We start from the raw sequence: 19,924 nt of genomic DNA, 5'->3' as shown, positions 1-19,924 counted from the left end.
CCTGGTAGTATTTTTGTGATGATCAAATAAGTCAATAGATACAAAATGGTTTGAAAAGTGTCTAGCCCTAGGATGTTTTTAGTAACTATTGACTAACATCACTACTGTCATTATCATTGTTGATAAATGGACCTTTGAATAGCCACCATATCTCAGGCTTTTTAGATTCTATGGATCAGGAAGAAAGAGTCTCATTTTGCCTTCTAAATGCAAATTTATCTACTAACAAACTTTGCTAACATCATTAGCACATTATTTCTCATTTGTCTTTCATCCTAATGAAGATGATTCGTTGGCCTGGAATCTAAGTGTAGGTGGATGGTAGAATGTTCACACACCAAAAACTCTAAGAAGTCTTAACCAGAGTGATTATTTTTTAATTCCTAAAAATATTTGCAAAAAAAATCCCTAGATTTTATCAGCAACTAACAATTGCTACTGCCCAAAATAAATAATCAATACTCTGAGACTGTGGTCTTGTATTCTATGGATTACATATTTGTAAATATAGCAATAGATAGCTCCATATGCATAACAATGAAAGTTGGGGGGGACATGAGGAAAGAAATTTTCATTTGAAATAAGAATCTAGGATAAGTGTCTACCTCACTAGTTTTGTGGCTTAAGCAAACTATTTAATATTGCCAAATCTCAGTTTGCCTGTATGCAACATGGAATAAATATCAGCTGCTCTTCTTGCCTTTAAATTGTACTTTCAATTTGATACCTCCAAAGAAGTAATACATAAGAAAGTCTTTTGTATGCTGAAAAGTAGTATGCATATGTAAGGGTTTGTTAACTGTAAAATAATATGATAAACACTGAAGTTAAACTTTATAGATTGTGTTGCACTGAGGGTGCAGACATCTGTCTCTTCCCCAAACACTAATCCCATTTGTAGTACATAATTGCACAACTTGGAAAGAAAAATGTTATGATAATCCCAGGCGGTTCCCATTCACCTTCACGAGTTGTTTCTACACTTGCCCCAGAAAACGAATTGTTAATGTGTGTGCTACAAATAATGGCATAATAATGACTGTGCCAAAGAAACAATCAGCGATTATCCATGCACATTTTATAATAGTCACTTCCAAGTGCGAAATGTTTGGCAACTTAAAGGAAAAAGTTGAACTTGTTAATTTTCTAGCAGGAAGGTTAAGTAGAGAGGAAGCAATTCAAACATATGTGAGCAGCCGGGCTCCCTGGCACTTGAAATCCCTCAACAGCTGGTGGAGAGGGCCTACTGTTGGGGATGCATAAGGGCTGGAGGGGATGGGAAGAAAAGGAATGGGCAAGAGAAGACATTGCAGATGTTTTCTTGCAGATTTGTTCTATGTTACTGTCAAAAAAACTTTTCCAATTACGAGCAAAACTTCTGTAATGGTATAGATAATGATTTCTGAAAACCTATATCATATTAGAAATTATTATTACATGTATATGTTATTATTATTATATGTATATGTAATAATCTCATTTAATCTCCACAAACCATGAAGACAGAAAGATGATACCCATTCTGTAATTTGTATAAATGGAGTTTAGGAGTTTTAAGTGATTTAATCAATGTCAGTGATAGGATCAGTATTCCAATCTGTGTCTATCTGGCTCTGAAGCCCCCATTCTTTATATTGTAAGCGGTTGCCAACTTGGCACTGGGGACAGTTTTCGTGGAAGGCAATTTTTCCACGGGGTGGTGGTAGGGTATGGTGTGGGGATGATTCAAGCACATTACATTTAGTATGCACTTTATTCCTATTATTATTACATCAGCTCTACCTGAGATTATCAGGCATTAGAGCCTGGAGTTTGAGCACCCCTGTTTCATAGCACTCCACTCTCTCTTCAGATTAGGCATATGAAGAAAGGGTCAAGGTGAAGGTGAAAGTCGCTCAGTCGTGTTCGACTCTTTGCAACCCCATGGACTATACAGTACATGGAATTCTCCAGGCCAAAATACTGGAGTGGGTAGCCTTTCCCTTCTCCAGGGGATCTTCCCAACCCAGGGATTGAACCCAGGTCTCCCACATTGCAGGCAGATTCTTTACCAGCTGAGCCACAAGAGAAGCCCAAGAATACTGGAGTGAGTAGCCTATCCCTTCTCCAGAGGATCTTCCTGACCCAGGAATCGAACTGGGGTCTCCTGCATTGCACACGGATTCTTTAACAACTGAGCTATGAGGGAAGCCCAGAAAAGGCCAAAGAGACCTTCAAATGAATAAGGTTTCCACACTTGCTATCACACACCTTCATGGCAACCAAAGAGAGGCATTCTGTTTTGTATCAAATTTTAACATTAGGCCACAAAATAGACACAGATGTATAGAACAGTCTTTTGGACTCTGTGGGAGAGGGCGAGGGCAGGATGATATGGGAGAATGGCATTGAAACATGTATATTATCACATGTGAAATGAATCACCAGTCTAGGTTCGATACATGACACAGGGTGCTCAGGGCTGGTGCACTGGGATGACCGAGAGGGATGGGATGGGGAGGGAAGTGGGAGGGGGGTTCAGGATGGGAAACACATGTACACCCATGGCAGATTCATGTCAATGTATGGCAAAACCAATACAATATTGTAAAGTAAAAAAATTAATACATTAAAAAAAATTAGACAGTGTGACCATCACAGTGACAATTTCACATAGTTCAAGTTCATATATGAACAAACACTTCATCTTCTATGCTCCAACCTAAAGTGAATCCTCTCTACTTTGACTGTCTAGCCACACTTCAGTCTTTCACTCTACTGTCCAAGTTCCAAAAATCCTTTTAATCCATTCAGACTTAGCTCAAATGTCACCTCCTTTAAGCCATTCCTCAACACCTTTTATAGAAAAAAACTCTTAATGACCTTGAATAGGAAATTCTTTCCATGTGCTCTTAAGATTCTTCATCTGAAGCCTTCTTAGAGCATTTTTTTACTTTAATTATATTAATATTTTGGGTCCATATTTCATAATAAATAAAAGATTGTAATCTCAAGGGAGTAGACCAGGTGTTCATATTTTAATCCTTTAAGACAGGAACTATAGTATTCAATAAATGTATATACAAATAATGATGCCAAATATAAACTACACATACCTATATCTTATTAACTTTCATATTGCTTTGAAGATGTCTATTTATAATGTACTTGACTCTAGCACTTAAGTAGGGGGACCTTGCTTTATACAGATCTTCAAAGCACCCAAATCTATTCTAGAGCCAAGCACTTAGGCGGTGCTCATTGATGCACATTCCATATACAGTGGGCTCCCATGCCCACTGCTGGAACTGGAGTTCCAACTGCACCCAGTAACTAGGATGGATGTAGCTTTTGTTTCTGTTCATCAGCTTTGTGTGTACTTTGGTGTCATGCTCAGCTTCCATAGCTCTTACAGTAAAATTTGGTTCACCAGTTCATTCTCCAATAAAGTGCCTTATGCACAAATGGCAGTGATCCTGTTTCCTTGTGAAAAGAACTCTTGAGATTTACTCTCTGAACATCTGTCATATACAACATAAAGCAGAGTATATGTATGTATTATATGCATCATATTTTAGATTACATCCCTAATATTTATCTTATAGCTGAACATTTTTACCTTTTGACTGCTTTCATCCAGTCCCACCTCCCCAACCCCTATGCCTTAGATAATCACAAATCTGATTTCTTTTTCTATGAGTTTGTTTGTTTGGTCGGTTGGTTTTGAGGTGTAATCGATCTGTAACACTATGTTAATTCCTGTTACACAGTATAGACAATATAGTGATTCCATATGTCTATGTCTATAGGTTATAAAATGATGACCAAAGTAAGTTTAGTTTGCATCTGTCACCGGTTATTAACTGTAGTTACTGACTACATTCCTCCCACTGCACACTTCATTCTAATAATGATTCATTTATTTTGCAGCTGAAAGTCTGTCCCTCTTAAATTCCCTCACCTATTTCTTTCCTCCCCTCCATTTCCCACCCTTCAGGCAACCACCTGTTTGTTTGCCTTCTCTATGGATCACTTTCTGTTTTGGTTACATTTGTTCACTTGTTAGGTTTTGTCTATTCAGATCCTTTCCCCATTTTTTAATTAAGCTGTTAGTTTATTTGAGGTTGACATGTACGAGTTCTGTGTATATTTTGGATGTGTGCATGCATGCTCGGTTGCTCAGTCGTGTCCAACTCTGTGACCACATGGACAGTAGCTCACGAGGCTTCTATGTCCGTGGAATATTTCAGGCAAAGGTACTGGAGTGGGCTGCCATTTTCCTCCTCCAGGAGAATCTTCCTGACCCAGGGATGGAACTGGCTCTTGAGTCTCCTGCATTGGCAGGTAGATTCTTTACCACTAGTGCCATGTGGGACCCCCCCATATTTTGGATATTAACCCCTTATTGGATATATCACTTGCAAATATGTTATCTCATTCAAGAGGCAGACTTTTCATTTTATTGATAGTTTCCTTTGCTATGAAAAAAACTTTTTCGTTTGATGGAGAGTTCAGGCAAACTAAAACTAAAAGAATTTATCACTCAAAACTAGCTTTACAAGAAACGTTAAAAGGGCTAATATAAGTAGAGCAGCAAAGGCCATAAATACTGAAATATGAAAATTCCCAGAGGAAAAATCTCATGTGTAAAGGCAAATAATACAGTAAAGTTAGTATATCAGCCACTTATATAAAGTTAGTAGTAAAAAGACAAAAGTAGTAAAATCATCTGTAGCTACAACAAGTAGTTGGATACATAAAAAGATGCAAAATATGACAAAAAAACTATAAACAAAGGGGGAGTAAAAATGTAGGATTGTTAAAATGGTTCAAACTTAAGATATTGGCAATTTAAGAGTGGCATGAGGCTTATCTTCATGGGATTCTTTTATCTTATCGTGTTTCACCATCACCTTGAAGCAGCTCATCTGACAGAATTGTGAAATTGACTTTGAAAAACTCAACTACAGACCTGAGTGGCAACATCTTACAGGCATGGGACAATGTCTTTCAGTATGTGGCTTATGAGCTAAATCAAAGACCAAGAATTCCTGACCTAGGGAGAAAGTTAATGGATAGATCATTAAAGCTTATGATTCTAGATACTGCAGGGATATACACATTATTTCATGTTTCCAAGAGACCAGCTTCAGATTCCCGGGTCAGAGATAAGATTACCCTGACCTGGGGAATCTAGATGACCATAAATATAGGATGAACATATTCCTTACTCAAAAAATAAAACAAAACTGTCCTGCTAGGTATTCTGTTATATGCTGCTCGGTGGGGAAACTGGCTGGCATGGACTTTGTTGCACTTGTTCAACTACTTATATTCGATACATGCTATGTTCTTGTTCAGTGGCCAAGTCGTGTCCGACTCTTTGTGACCCCTTGGACTGCAGTCAGTGTATGCTATACGTGATTTATTTGCTAAATGTGCCCTGTCAATGCCTATCATAAATTCTTACAGGAAAGTAATAATTAAAAGTGAGAGACTTAAAGGAGGATTTTTCTATGAAAGAGAGAGGTACCCACTAAGGCCTGCAATTTACTCCCTGTGACATCTCTGCAGTCCTAAAACACAGAGAAAAAAATGCAGTCCCAAAACACACACAAGACTTACACTTGGAGTCTGCCACCTGTTAGCTGGGTGACTTCAGGCGAGGCACTCAACTGCCCCAAGTCTCAGTTTTCTGGTCCATAATATAATGGCATGATAATACTGATCTGTGGCAGGACATCAAGGGGACTGCATTTGAAAATGTTGCAAAATCTGGACTCTGAAATTCTTGCTTGCTGCACACTGAAGTACTCAGTAATATGGTAGCAGTAGCTATAATTATTTTATCAGACATCCAGATTTACAAATTAAATGCTGTCATGATTTGTTACATCTGGAACAGAAAACACACTAATTATATACCAACATTTTTTTAACCTATGAACAAAACTAGAAAATGACAAGTAACTGCTCAAAACTATGCATATAAGTTTCACAGATTCTTCAGAAAGACTGCCTCTTTCTTTTCAACTTGCAAACAAAGGTAATCTGTTTTCCAAATGTTTTGCCTCTTTCCCCCATCTTTAGCAGTGCCTTATTTACCGGTGTTCTAATGACTTTCTGCTGCTTTTTTCATCAGGTTGTCGCATCTGGAAAAAGAACATATGTACTGCAGGCCCTAATTAAGGCTAACAAAATTATCTCTCACTTCCTGTTTAATCCAATCTGCCAGCAATCAAGAGAAACAGCTACACAATGGCAGACTCACTGTATCTTGGCTGCCTTGCTAACACAGGACATGGTGCCCATGTCAAGCGTGAAACCAAAATGATACCAGATGAGAATGAAAAATGACAATCTCTCACACAATGCACCGCACTTCCTAATAGCAAACAGTAAGGCACTGGCACCCCACTCCAGTCCTCTTGCCTGGAAAATCCCATGGACAGAGGGGCCTGGTAGGCTGCAGTCCATGAGGTCGCTAGGAGTCGGACACGACTGAGCGACTTCACTTACCCTTTTCACTTTCATGCATTGGAGAAGGAAATGGCAACCCACTCCAGTGTTCTTGCCTGGAGAATCCCAGGGGCGGGGGAGCCTGGTGGGCTGCCGTCAGTGGGGTCACACAGAGTCGGACACGACTGAAGCAACTTAGCAGCAGCAGCAGCAGCAGCAGCAAGCAAGCATTTAGGAAAGCCACAGAAAAAATATTAGAGAGAAATTGGAAAAATAGAGTCCTTTGAAAGTAAGAAAATGGGTAACTTCCTGTTAGGTCACTTCCACTTCTGTTCCCTCCAGACAGCTTTCAAATTAAATCCAACTTGAAGAGAGATTATTTAATTTGACTGATTGATGTCCTGTTTTACCAAGAAATGAGTTAAGATGCTTAATATGGCTTTTCTGACGTTGCTTCGGCTCTCAGAGGTTTCCTTTTGAGTCAGTACTTGGACATATTATGTTTCTTTGTTTTTTGTGTTTTAATTCATGAGGACTCTTTAGTCATTTTTGTGCCTCTCAGAACCAACTTTGAGACTCAGATTCAGCAAGTTACTTTGTCTGCACCTCTTGGCTTCCCTGAAAATCCGGCCATCCCATGCTTCCCTGTGGTGGTAGGTCCCTGGAATGGCATCTGCTCGGCAACCACTGAGACAGAGGCAGTGATTTCTCAAGAGGGGCTGCCGGGATAGTTCCTACCTCCCCATGCGCATGTGTCCTCGCCCTTTTCCTGCCGCTCGGTTTTATTCTTCTTTACTATTTTTCAACCCTCCTCCCTAAAAGTCAGAGAATTCCCTGTGGCAGGATAACTAGGGTCTTTTCCTAGATGATTCATGCCCTTCATCACTGAGGGTAGACGGAAACAGGATGGGTGTTGGATCCAAACAGACCTTTGCTCACCTCTGTCTTCCTGTATTCTTTTCTATGTGTTCCTGGGAAACTTCCATTTTTTTTCAGTCTTCATGCTATCATATGAGCTTTTGCTTTGGTTTAAAACATTATATAATACTATAGAATGGTTGGGGATTAAGTGATAAAACATGATTATAATACATAAGGCCAGATATATAGTAGGCACGTAACATATATTTTCCTTTATTTCTCTCATATTATATTTAATTGTGTGAAATGGGAGTCATATCATTCAGCCATCTTCCAACCTGACCAGCAATCACAACCTCCAAAAGGGCAAGACTCCTAGTTCCTAATTTGCGTTCAACTACCCATGACACTTAGCTGCAACAGACTAAAGCCCTGCTGCTCTATCAATGGTTATGAATCTACTGCCCTGGTCACATCCTTTTGCACCAAAGAAAAGGCAGAGTTGTAGCCCCCAGAACAATGTCAGAGCACATTAATTTGAAGCTAGAAAATTCCTAAGTCATTGAGCACCTTTGAGGGGCTCTACTTTTTTATTGTTATAATTATAACACAATATTAGATTACTTTCAGGTGTACACCACGGCTTTTTGATATTCTTATACATTATAAAGTGATCATCATTGAAGTAAGACCAATTACCATCCATCATCATAGAAAGTTGTTATAATATTACTGACCATGTTTACTAGATGTACAAAATTTATTTAACTTGTAAGTGAAAGTTTGTACCTCATGATCCCTTCCCCTTATTTTGTTCATCCCCCAACCCCCTCTGGAAACTACTACTTTGTTCGCTGTATCGGTTTTGTTTTATGGCAGTTACTCAAAAGACAAGAAACAAGTGTTGGGGAGGGTATGAAGGAAGGGGAGCACTCCTGCGCTGTTGGTAGGAATGCACACTGGTGCGGTCACTTTGAAAAACAGTATGAAATTTCCTCAAAAAGCTAAAAATAGAACTACCATATAATCTGGCCATTCCATTCCTGGATATTTACCCAAAGAAGCCAAACACTAATTCAAAAAGATATATGTATCTCTACATTCACTGCAGCCCTATTTACAATAGCTAAGACATGGAGGCAACCGAAGTGTCCCACAATAGATGAATGGATCAAGAAGATATAGTATACATAAGCGGTGGAGTATCTGTTGTGGGTGTTTGGTCACTAAATTGTGTCCAACTCTTTGTAGCCCCATGGGCTGTAGCCCAGCAGGCTCCTCTATCTATGGAATTTCCCAGGCAAGGATACTGGAATGGGTTGCCATTTCCTTCTCCAGGGGATCTCCCTGACCGAGGAATCAAACCTTTGTCTCCTGCATTGGCAGGTAGATTCTTTACCACCAAGCCATCAGGGAAACCTGTAATGGAATATTGCTCAGTCATAAAACAAAATAATGAAATCTAGTGATTTGCAGCATCAGTGGACCTGATAGTTATCATGCTAAGTTAGTTGTCGGATAGAGAAAAAAAAATATGTGTGGTTTTACTTATATGTAGAATCTGAAAAACAAATGACCAAACAGAACAAAACAGATTCAATTTACTTTTTGCTTATAATAAAGTTCATTCCCCTGGGCATCATATAAGGGCATGTTAAATACCTGCTTCTCACAGACCTCTTTCTGCTCATCTTCAATCAGAGCCCACAGCTCTGAGTCACTCACATCCACTACAAACTTTCATCTGCGTCTGCATGTATTTCTCATTGCACCACCCTTCCCATCTTCTTGCCTTCTCATTTCTCACAAGACTCAAATCCAAGATACTTTAAAAATTATTCATTAGAAATTCTTTAAGAACAGAAGATGATATTCTGGCCTAGTACCAGACTTATCACACGATGGACAATTAGTATTTGTATACTGAGCAAACCAGGTAGATAGCTACACAGATATTTAAACTTCTCTTATACAAAGCTATACTGCCAGGTAGGTGAAAAGGATGGAGCCACACAGGGTGAGAGACTCATGGACTCAGTTATCTTCATAGGAAAGGCAACGACTTTTGATTTTATTCATAACAACAAATTTATATTTCATTGAACTCTGGGAGATAGTGAAGGATGGGGAAGCATGGCATGCCAAGTTCATGTGGTCACAAATGGTTGGACATGACTCAGCATCTGAACAACAGCAACAATTTGCAAGGCAATGTGCTAAGAGGTATATATACATTAGCTTATACAATCAGGATTAAAACTCTATAAGGTAAGCATTGGTATACTTAGAGGGATTGGTGGGTTATCAACATACAACTCTAGAGGCTGATGAAGCTGGAAAGAGAATCAAGTCTCTATGAAGCCAAAGCCCAAGCTATCAACGATCTGTTTTTCTGTCCAACAGTACCCCTATGGATGATAACTTCCTTCCAGATTGTCACGTGTAGAGTAACAATATGAATGCTCTTAAAGGGATACTCTAACAGTTTATAGAAATGGCAACAGCAAATGAGTGAAACATTCCTGGGGAGAAATTTAAACTTCCAAACATCTGGTGCACTGTGCCCAAACCAATACGGTGGGGCAAAGCTTGCAGCACGGTCGTATTGTGTACCATCAGACTGCTGTGCGTGGTGATGCCGTGAAAAGGTGAGAACAGAGAATGCCCATCATATTTAATCACCATGATAACTTTATGATGTGGGGCATTAAATTTCATTGATTAGCAAATTAACTCATTCCGCTATGGTTAGACAATTTTTCAAAATTTAATTTCTGCCTTGTTCTAGCTGCTATTGAAATAAATAAAATTTTATATCATCCCCCCTCTTGCTTCAGTTCTTGTATCAACGTAGTGGTGGAATAGGGATTAATATCTTGTTTCATAGAGCACGTCAAAAGCCATTATCGCTATGCCCCTAATGGTCTAGCCCTTTGATTAGTTGGTATGGTGGCTGGAAATTTGAGAAGGACAGGGTTACCATTCAACCAGTGAGAAGAGAGTTGGCACCCCATAACCTGGGAACACTGAATGTTATGAGTTCTTAGAAGTGTTCTCTGGGTATCATTCAGCACCCAAGAAAGTAGAAACTTGAGGCACATTGATTCCACAGGTGTTTTTAGAGACTGGGACTCAATAAGCCCAGCATAGGACTCCTACGTCCAGCATAGGAGAGTGAAACAACACATCTTTCAATGGCTGATATGGGCTAGTGAGCCCATATACTGGCACTATGATTAATTTAAAACCAAGGATACTTCTTTAGTTATTCTGAACTGTCAGAGCACAAAGATTCCTGAATGATCTCTCAGAAAAGAAAAAAAAAAAAAAAGAAAACAACTTCTTGATCCTTCTCAAAAAATTAGATAACTGATGTTAGATTTCCAGGCAACTCTAAATTGTAGAAATTACTCCTTGTATAATTAGATACACAGCAAAAATAAGTTAGTCATTTCCTGCAGCCTGAATGTCTTGATCTATAGTTATGTTCACTAAATACTTATTTGACAAATCTATATTAATCACCAGGCTTCCCAGATGGTGCTGGTGGTAAAGAACCTGTCTGCCAGTGCAGGTAGACAAAAGAGACAAGAGTTCAATCTTTGGGTCAGGAAGACCCCCTGGAGGAGGGCATGGCAACCCACTCCAGTATTCTTGCTTGGAGAATCCCCATTGACATAGGAGCCTAGTGGGCTACAGTCTACAGGGTGACAAAGAATCAGACATGACTGAAGCAACTTAGCATGTATGCACATATTAATCACCAATATAATTTAGGAATTCTGTAATTGTACATGCTCAGTCACTCAGTCATGTCCAGCCTTTTGTGGCCCAATGGACTGAAAACTGCCAGGCTCCTCTGTTCATGGAATTTTCCAGACAAGAATACTGGAGTAGGTTATCATTTCCTATTCCAGGGGATCTTCCCGACCCAGGGATTGAACTCTCATCTCTTATGTTCCCTGCATTGGCAAGCAGATTCTTTACCACTAGTACCACCAGAGAAGCCCGGTGATTAATACAGATTTGCCACAGCTTCCAATTTTAAAGGCTCGGTACTGGGAAGAGAAAAATAACTGGTGAATATAACATAGCACAGAATACTTGGATCTACAGTAAGTATATGCAATTGGTTTTAAAGAGTAATAAAAGAGAGGCTACTGATTTCATCTTTCAAGATCAGGGAAGGCCTCCTGGAAAGGGGTCGGGGAGTGGGGGCAAGCTAAGCAGAGATCTAAAAGTCAATGTAAAATTGAACAGGTCAACAAAGGTCGAGGTGAATTGGTAAGCTTACACATCTTAAAAATGGCAGTGCTTCGGTCCAAAGTCTAGCAATTTCTGCTAATGCACACTATTAGAAGGCGGCCTTCATCTAATGAAAACAGGAGTGGATCAACCAAACAAAAAGAAAAGAAAGGCGGACGTCAGCTACTAAGGCCAACACAGACCTCCTTATGAGGCTCCATCCGAGGTCCAATTTCTGAAACCAGATGAGCAGACCAGATGTGCACAGTTAGTCTTTCACCTTACTGGTTCAATAATTCCCATTATAGCGATGGCAATCAAATGCTGGTAGGATCCAAGGCTCAGAGTCTCTCTCTCCCCCTCTAATTCAGGGACATGAAACAGAGTTGCAACTGAATCTCCAGAGGAGAAAGGAAATGCTACTTCCTCTCTGGATGGTCCCCTGCTGATACATTGACTAGAAGATGCTAAGACGAAAAAAGAAGTGTTATAAGTCCCCCGACTTAACATATGCATTGTGTGAAGCACTCGGGAGTCACATATGCAGAGTAAAATACGTGCTGTGCTGTGGCAGTGGTGGCAGCAGTGCGGCAGCCATGGACAGCTGGGGTACCGCCACCATGAATTTGCATGAGATGTAATTTTATTAGATGGATGGGCCAATTTGATTAATCTTAGCAACTGGTGGGAAACAATATATGCATAGAGCATCTCTTTTCCATCCCCGCATCCATTGGTATGTGAGACATTCAACAAAAAGCTGTTAGGAAATGGGCATCAGGCACATAAAAGGTTTATGTTGTTTTTACAAACAAAATTGCTGTTTACAAATATCACACAGCAGGTTCTCTGTTTTATGGACAGAAATAATTCACTCTCAAGCTATAAAGGTCCCAGAGAAATGGGTTTGCTAATATCTATCCCATTTTAAATTACAAAAGACCCATGCCACCATCCCAGAGACTCATACCTTCTTGGCCATGCCTTGAATATTCACACACACCAGTGTCTAATGATGAATCAGAGCTGGGGAGCCTTACTGGCCACAGTCCATTTACAGCACATTAGATAAACATCATTATTCTTTGCAAAGTGCAAGGAAACACAGTTTCTTTAGCAAAATAGCCTTACTCTTCATCTTCCAAAAAGGGATATGTTTCAGGTGATTTCAAGAGCACAGAAAAACAGATTGCAAGCAAATAAAAAGTAATTCCCATTGTAAAGCACTTGTGCAATAGTCTTCTCAGACAGTTTATTTATTTATTTTTTTAGAAAAGATTCTAAAGCATAAATACTTGCTTTGGCCTATTTTAAGTTTTTTCCTCTTTTTTTTTCCTTTTTTAATTCTCTTTCATTTGACACACCCAACTGCCTCATTTAGGTTGGGATTCGGTTTCAAACTTCTTATTTGTATCATTAATTTATATCATTAATTCCGTAATTTAGCACTCTCCTCTTATGTCCAGTATTAAAGGCATTTATAGAACTTCTTGTTTGAAATGGCAACTAAGCACACATTTGGCCTTTCATCTGTAAAAGCATCTTACTGACGAGAAAACATCACTACAATAAGAGCAGCAAAGAATAAAATTCACCAGGGATGAAAACTTCTGAAAGTATTGACAAAAATTTTAGGATTAATGAATAACTATACAAATAAAATCTTATAATAATTATAGAATAGAATATAGGCATCATAAAAATTTTAAAATGTGTTGGAAGAAATGAAAAATAGTAGAAAAAAAGTTTAAATGTTAACTTTTAAAGATGAAGTCATCAAAAACTAGACTGTGATATGTTAAGTTATAATGCCAATAATGCTAATGTTTGTTTGTTTGTTTTTGTCCTCACCGTACAGCAAATGAGATCTTAGTTCCAGGACCAGGGATCGAACCCATGCCCCCTGCAGTGGAAGCACAAAGTCTTAGCCACTGGACTGCCAGGGAAGCCCCTAATGCTAAGAGTTTTAAAGGGGCAGGAATGCAGCAGAACTTTGTTGTCTCTGCTTCTGCGACAATGCTGGGTGAGAGTTTTTCCCTCTGTGGTAAGTGAACACATTTGGCTCTGCTAGGTAATAAGGCAAGTATAAAAGTTGTGAACGTGTCTGTGGGACCTACACAGAGCAATTGCATGGCATATAGGAACTACTTTTCACACCCTCATGTCCCCCACCACAGTCTACGCTCTGCAAGGGGCCTCATGTTTGCTCAACACCCACTGGACCCTAGAGAAGCTCACCTCTTCTTCATCATCGTCAGATCAAATGGTGGTAGGTGAGCATGCCCTGCAGATGCCTTCTCTCTCTACCCGCCACATCACGCTGCATCCCATGCTCGTATCATCTCTGTACAAACATCCATTTCAGATGAGCAAACACGCGGCATACACAGGGACTCATCCTGGAATTGGAATACCACAGCACTCCTCAGGCACATGGCTGATTGTCTTAGAGCCCACCGCACTTGGATTTAGGGAGAGGAAATCCTCTCGGGAGGAAAACTGCACTTTGTACACCAACACTCTCCTATAGAATCTTTTCCCAAAGTCATTCTGTTATAACTGAGAAAAAGAAATGTTTTGTAATAGAAGTGGTTCTGCCCTGGCTTCTCTGAAAATGTTGGGATTTGCATATAGCCTCAATGGCAGGTGACACCTTAACTTTGGAATGAGGAATGCTCAGGCCTGAGAGAACAAGAAAGACCCCTCTCTTTACATCTGGTTACAAGAAGAGCTCATTCCAGCAGTTATTACGATGTTCTCATTAAAATATTATAAAACTCGATTAGCGTGGAAGTTATAGCAGGAATTCTGATGACATTTATGAGATAAGGTAAGTGGGCCATCTGAAGAATCCAAATGCCAGTGAGTGAGAGGGACAAAGAGAAAGGATCCAGAGAGTCTCCAAGGATGTTGACTTGAGCATCTCCATAGGTCACTAGCCTAGAAGGCAAAAGGGAGGACAGGTTGAGGGGAACAAAGATTGTGATCACGCTTTGTGAGAAATTTCAGTTTGATTTATCTGTAGCACACCCTGAAGAAGGTGCTGATCAGACAGTTAGTCTGAAGCTCAAGGTGAATGATCAGAGCTGCAGTAGTATTTAGGAAGTGTCATGTATACCTTTTGGAGAAGGAAATGGCAACCCACTCCAGTATTCTTGCCCGGAGAATCCCAGGGATGGGGGAGCCTCGTGGGCTGCCGTCTATGAGGTCGCACAGAAGTGACTTAGCAGCAGCAACATGTATATCTTTGGTGAATAGGACCAGAAGAAAAGATGAGGGCAACTTTTTTCAGAAAACAGAGAAAAACTAGTCTGTATTATTCCATAACATTTTTAGAAGTTCAGTTCAGTCACTCAGTCATGTCCGACTCTTTGCTACCCCATGAACTTCAGCACACCCTGTCCATCACTAACTCCCGGAGCCTCTCAAACTCATGTCCACTGAGTTGGTGATGTCATCCAACCATCTCATCCTCTGTCACCCCCTTCTCCTCCTGCCTTCAATCTTTCCCAGCATCAGGGTCTTTTCAAATGAGTAAAAGAAGTAAAGTAGTAAATAAAGGATGTCTCTTTCTTTCTTTTTTTTTTTTTAAGATTTAAACTCAATTGAATGTTGCCAGTTATCCAAGAGTCCAGTACTTCTACCAGATGTACTGAAATAGCTGCTAAATAAAGAATAAAGCTCTTTGAAGGCAGCTGCTGCAGAGGAAAATCCCATGGACAGAGGAGCCTGGTAGGCTGTAGTCCATGGAGTTGCAAAGAGTTGGACATGACTGAGTGACTTCACTTTCACTTTTCACTTCATGCATTGGAGAAGGAAATGGCAATCCAGTCCAGTGTTCTTGCCTGGAGAATCCCAAGTACAGGGGAGCCTGTTGGGCTGCCATCTATGGGGTCGTACAGAGTCGGACATGACTGAAGTGACTTAGCAACAGCAGCAGCAGCTGCAGAGGTGCCTGACACCCTTCTTTGACATTTTTCTAGAACAGCAACAAAGGTATGATATAGGGAAGAGCAAAGCTGACTGGTGCTTCCCTGGTGGCTCAGTGGTAAAGAACCTGCCTGCCAATGCAGGAGACACGGGTCCAATCCCTGGGTTAGAAAGACTCCCTGGAGAAGTAAATGACAACCCACTCCAGTATTCTTACCTCAGAAATCTCATGGACAGAGAAGCCTAGCAGGCTACAGTCCATGGGGTCACAAAAGAGTTGGACACAACGTAGTGATTAAACAACAAAGCTGACTCCATATTGGATCCATTTCTTTTACTTGAACCTTTATTCTATTGTTTTTGCCTCAAGTTAAGAATGCTGCCTATCACCTGAAATACATAGAATAGCCCATGCCAAGGATAGCCTTCTGAAAATGAAAGGTATAACACTTTTCCATTCATATAGAGATAAAAAGTTAAGATCAGAGAAGAAATGTGTCTTGTTTTAGGTTATGGGAACATTGTAACATAGAGGAACAGCTGCAAAAATGAAGGATTCTGACATTAAGAAGTGTGTAACCATCAACCACACCCACTACCCACTCCCCGTTTAGTATAAAAGAGGCTTGAATTCTAATTCAAGTAAGATGGTTCTTTGGGACACCAGTTTACCATCTTCTTGGTCTTCTGACTTTTTGAATAAAGTCTGATTTTCTTGACCTAATGACTCATGTCTCAATTTATGGGCCTTTCATGCAGAGAGCAGTATAATCTACTCAATAACAGGTAGGATGGTATGGAAAATAGGACTCCTGACTTTGGATGAATAAAAACTTTCCAAATACTATTTCAAATGTTATTAAGAACATTTCTAAGTTGGAGCCTATAAAATGCTATTTTCTTGCACTCTTTAGTTGAATCACTAAATTCATCCTGATCCTACCAGAAGAAACTTAGTGACAGAGTTAAGCCATGGTTTTGTCCTAATGAATGATTATAGGCAGGAAATTTTATTAGAAAATTAGAATTTCATTGCCACCCATGCAACAGCCTCCAGGGCCAAAATAACAGGACGAAGCTTTTAACATCTCTAACATAATAGTTTAGTGGCTGAAAGAACTGATATCATCACATACCTTTAATCCACAGATCAATAAATTATTATCCTGTCATATGGCATCATGGGGGATACACAGAATATAAGTTGACTGTGATAACTCAGCTTAGTCACTATAAAGTATTGAACATAGGTACTATGTGATACTTTTTTGCTAATTCAGATGCTATCCTGACTTTTTTGGAGTGTAGAGAATCAATCAATAAGTATCTGTTTGTTAGCCAACATTTTCCCTACTCTCTCCTTCATCCTGTCCTCCATAGCCCTCTATGGAATGTTCCAGAATCACAGTGGGACAGATCAAGAAACCAAAGATAAGATGTTCACAGCTTAGTTATGAAGCAGGATTAAAACAGTTAAAGAAGAGGAGGTGTGTACCAAGTCATTTCAGTCGTGTCCAGTTATTTGTGATGGTGTGGACTGTAGCCCTCCAGATTCCTCTGCCCATGGGATTCTCCAAGGCAAAAATACTGGAGTCGGTTGCCATTTCCTTCTCCAGGGGATCTTCCTGACCCAGGGATCAAACCCATGTCTATTATGTTTCCTGCAGCGGCAGGCAGGTTCTTTACCACTAGCACCACTTGGGAAGCCCAGAGAAGAGGAGGTGTGGATATCAAATTCTACAGTCCAGACTGCAAATTTCCTGGAGAAGCTGTTCCATAGGCAATTAGGCAAGTAAACAAGGTCTAAGAAGTAATAATGCCCTTCATGGATTCTGAGTTACATCCTGAAGGGCATAAATGATTTGAATAATCAGAGAGGAGTAGAAAGATAATCTCCGACTCAGAGAAAACAGGATGAATTGATGTTAAAGAGCTTTTATCTTTTAATAATCATCTGAGTTTATAACTTTGTTCTACTTTACATAACAATGAAAATATTGTTGTAGTTTTAATACAAAATAATAATAGATTTTCCAAGAATGCAACAGGTGTATAAATCAAAAGAAAAGTTATAGTTTTTTTGTTGTTGTATTCAGGAAAGTACAAAACCTTGTTTATAATTTCAGAAAATTATATAGCTTGGCAAAACTGCTCTGATTCTCTGGAACAGGTAACACATTTCTATGTATATACATCTGTAACACTGTCATTCAAATAATGCTACGTTTCCTGTGGGGCTGCTCATTATGGAGCTTCCCCGGTGTTTCAGTGGTAGCAAATCTGCCTGCTAATGCAGGAGACACAGGTTCCATCAGTGGGTTGGGAAGATCCCCTGGAAAAGGAAATAGCAATCCACTCCAGCATTCTTACCTGAGAAATCCCATAGACAGAGGAGCCTGGCGGGCTACAGTCCATGGGGTTGCAAAAGAGTGGGACATGACTTAGCAACTAAATAACAACTGCTCATTAAGGAAGATGGTTTTACCAGATGAGAAATTTCCCAATTATTGACTATATACTCTTTGAGAGTTTGTTCTTCCCTTGCCTGTATTGTGATGCTTGATTTCTCAGAATGTATTGAAAGCCTCTTTTGACTTAGTATAATTACTTCTTGTAGGTTCCTATCTACTCCCACAACTTCAACTACCATATTTATTTTCATTATTCCCAAATCTGTACCACAAAGATGGACTTTCTGTGATGTTCCAGACCCATATTTCTAACTGCAATTCTCTACATGGATACTTCATTCTATATCTAGGTCATTTGTGTAAAAGGTAATTCGTTGTCTTCTCCGCCACTATTTTGTTATCAATAAATTTATAAATGACTATAAAAACCACCCAGGGCTTTCCTGTTTGGCTCAGCTGGTAAAGAATCTGCCTGCAACGCAGGAGACCTGGGTTCGGTACCTGGGTTGGGAAGATCCCTTGGAGAAGGGAAAGGCTACCCACAGCAGTATTCTGGCCTGGAGAATTCCATGAACTGTATAGTCCATGGGGTCGCAAAGAGTCAGACACAGCTGAGCGACTCTCACTTCACATACCGACCACCCAAATGCTCAAGTGAGTAACCTGAATGTGATTCTTGACAACTGCTTTTTTCACACTGTGCATTCAGTGACTGTGTCCTGATAAATGAATCTCATATTAATGCAAGTGAAGTGAAGTGAAGTCGCTCAGTCGTGTCTGACTCTTTGTGACCCCGTGGACCATAGCCTGCCAGGCTCCCCTCTCCCTGGGATTCTCCAGGCAAGAATACTGGAGTGGGTTACCATTTCCTTTACCAGGGGATCTTCCCCACCCAGGGATTGAACCCGGGTCTCCCGCATTGGAGGCAGACGCTGTAACCTCTGAGCCACCAAGGAAGCCATATTAATGCAAACTTACTACCAATTCTGCATTCCCAAGACAGTAACCTATTGAGTTTACAGTCTAATGGTAGCCTATTGCTGTAAAATAAAACATAAGCACACCACTTTTTCCTAGGACAAAAATATTAATAAGACAGCTATTTTGGTTTATTTTGGGCCCTTGGATTGGTATGAAAATCATGATGCTAATAATTATCAATATTAAACAAAAACAACTGTTATTAATGATGTGTGTGTGACTCAGTCATGTCTGATTCTTTGCAACCCCATAGACTGTGGCCTTCCAGGATCCTCTATCCATGGAATTTTTCAGGCAAGAATACTGGAATAGGTTGCCATTTCCTACTTTCCAATCCAGGGATCGAACCTGAGTCTCATATGTCTCCTACATTGGCAGGCAGCTTCTTTACCACTCCACCACCGGGGCAGGCATATTATTATTAATAATAACTATAATTAATTCAGCAATAAGCACTGAGTGCAATTCCAAACGTATTATATCTGAGTTCGCAAAGCAAAAAGTATCATGAGAATGAGTTGGAAGGGATTGGCACAGAAGACTTTTAAGGGAAAACTTTCAAGCCTTAATTAACAACTAGCAAGGTGAAGAGAAAATGATGCAAATAAATTTTTGAGGAATTCAATTCATGCTGTAAGACAAAGAGGTGGTAGAACTATAACTATCTTTTTAATTAATGTTTATTTTTAAATATATTTTATTGAAGTAGTTGACTTACAATGTTTCAAGGGCACAGCAAGGTGATTCAGTTATACAATACACATATATTATTTTTGAAATTATTTTCCATCAGAAGTTATTACAAGATATTGACTATAGTTCCCTAGGATATACAGTAAACCTTCATTGCTTGTTGCATATCTATTTTTTAAATTAGAAATCTAGCATTCTATTCATACTAAGTCAAACAAATAGAATCAAAGTATCATAACTTTTTTAGTTAGGCAAAAATTCATACATTTTCTCAAATATGTAATTATATATGTGTATGTGTGTGAGTGTACAAAAGCTTTTCTACTACACTTGATAAAAGCATGAGAAAGAACATTAAAAAAAGT

The sequence above is a fragment of the Bos taurus genome, chromosome 29 (assembly GCF_002263795.3).
Source record: "Bos taurus isolate L1 Dominette 01449 registration number 42190680 breed Hereford chromosome 29, ARS-UCD2.0, whole genome shotgun sequence".
Taxonomy (NCBI): Eukaryota; Metazoa; Chordata; class Mammalia; order Artiodactyla; family Bovidae; genus Bos; species Bos taurus.
The sequence above is the reverse complement of the archived record's forward strand: the minus strand, read 5'-3'. Positions refer to the sequence as shown.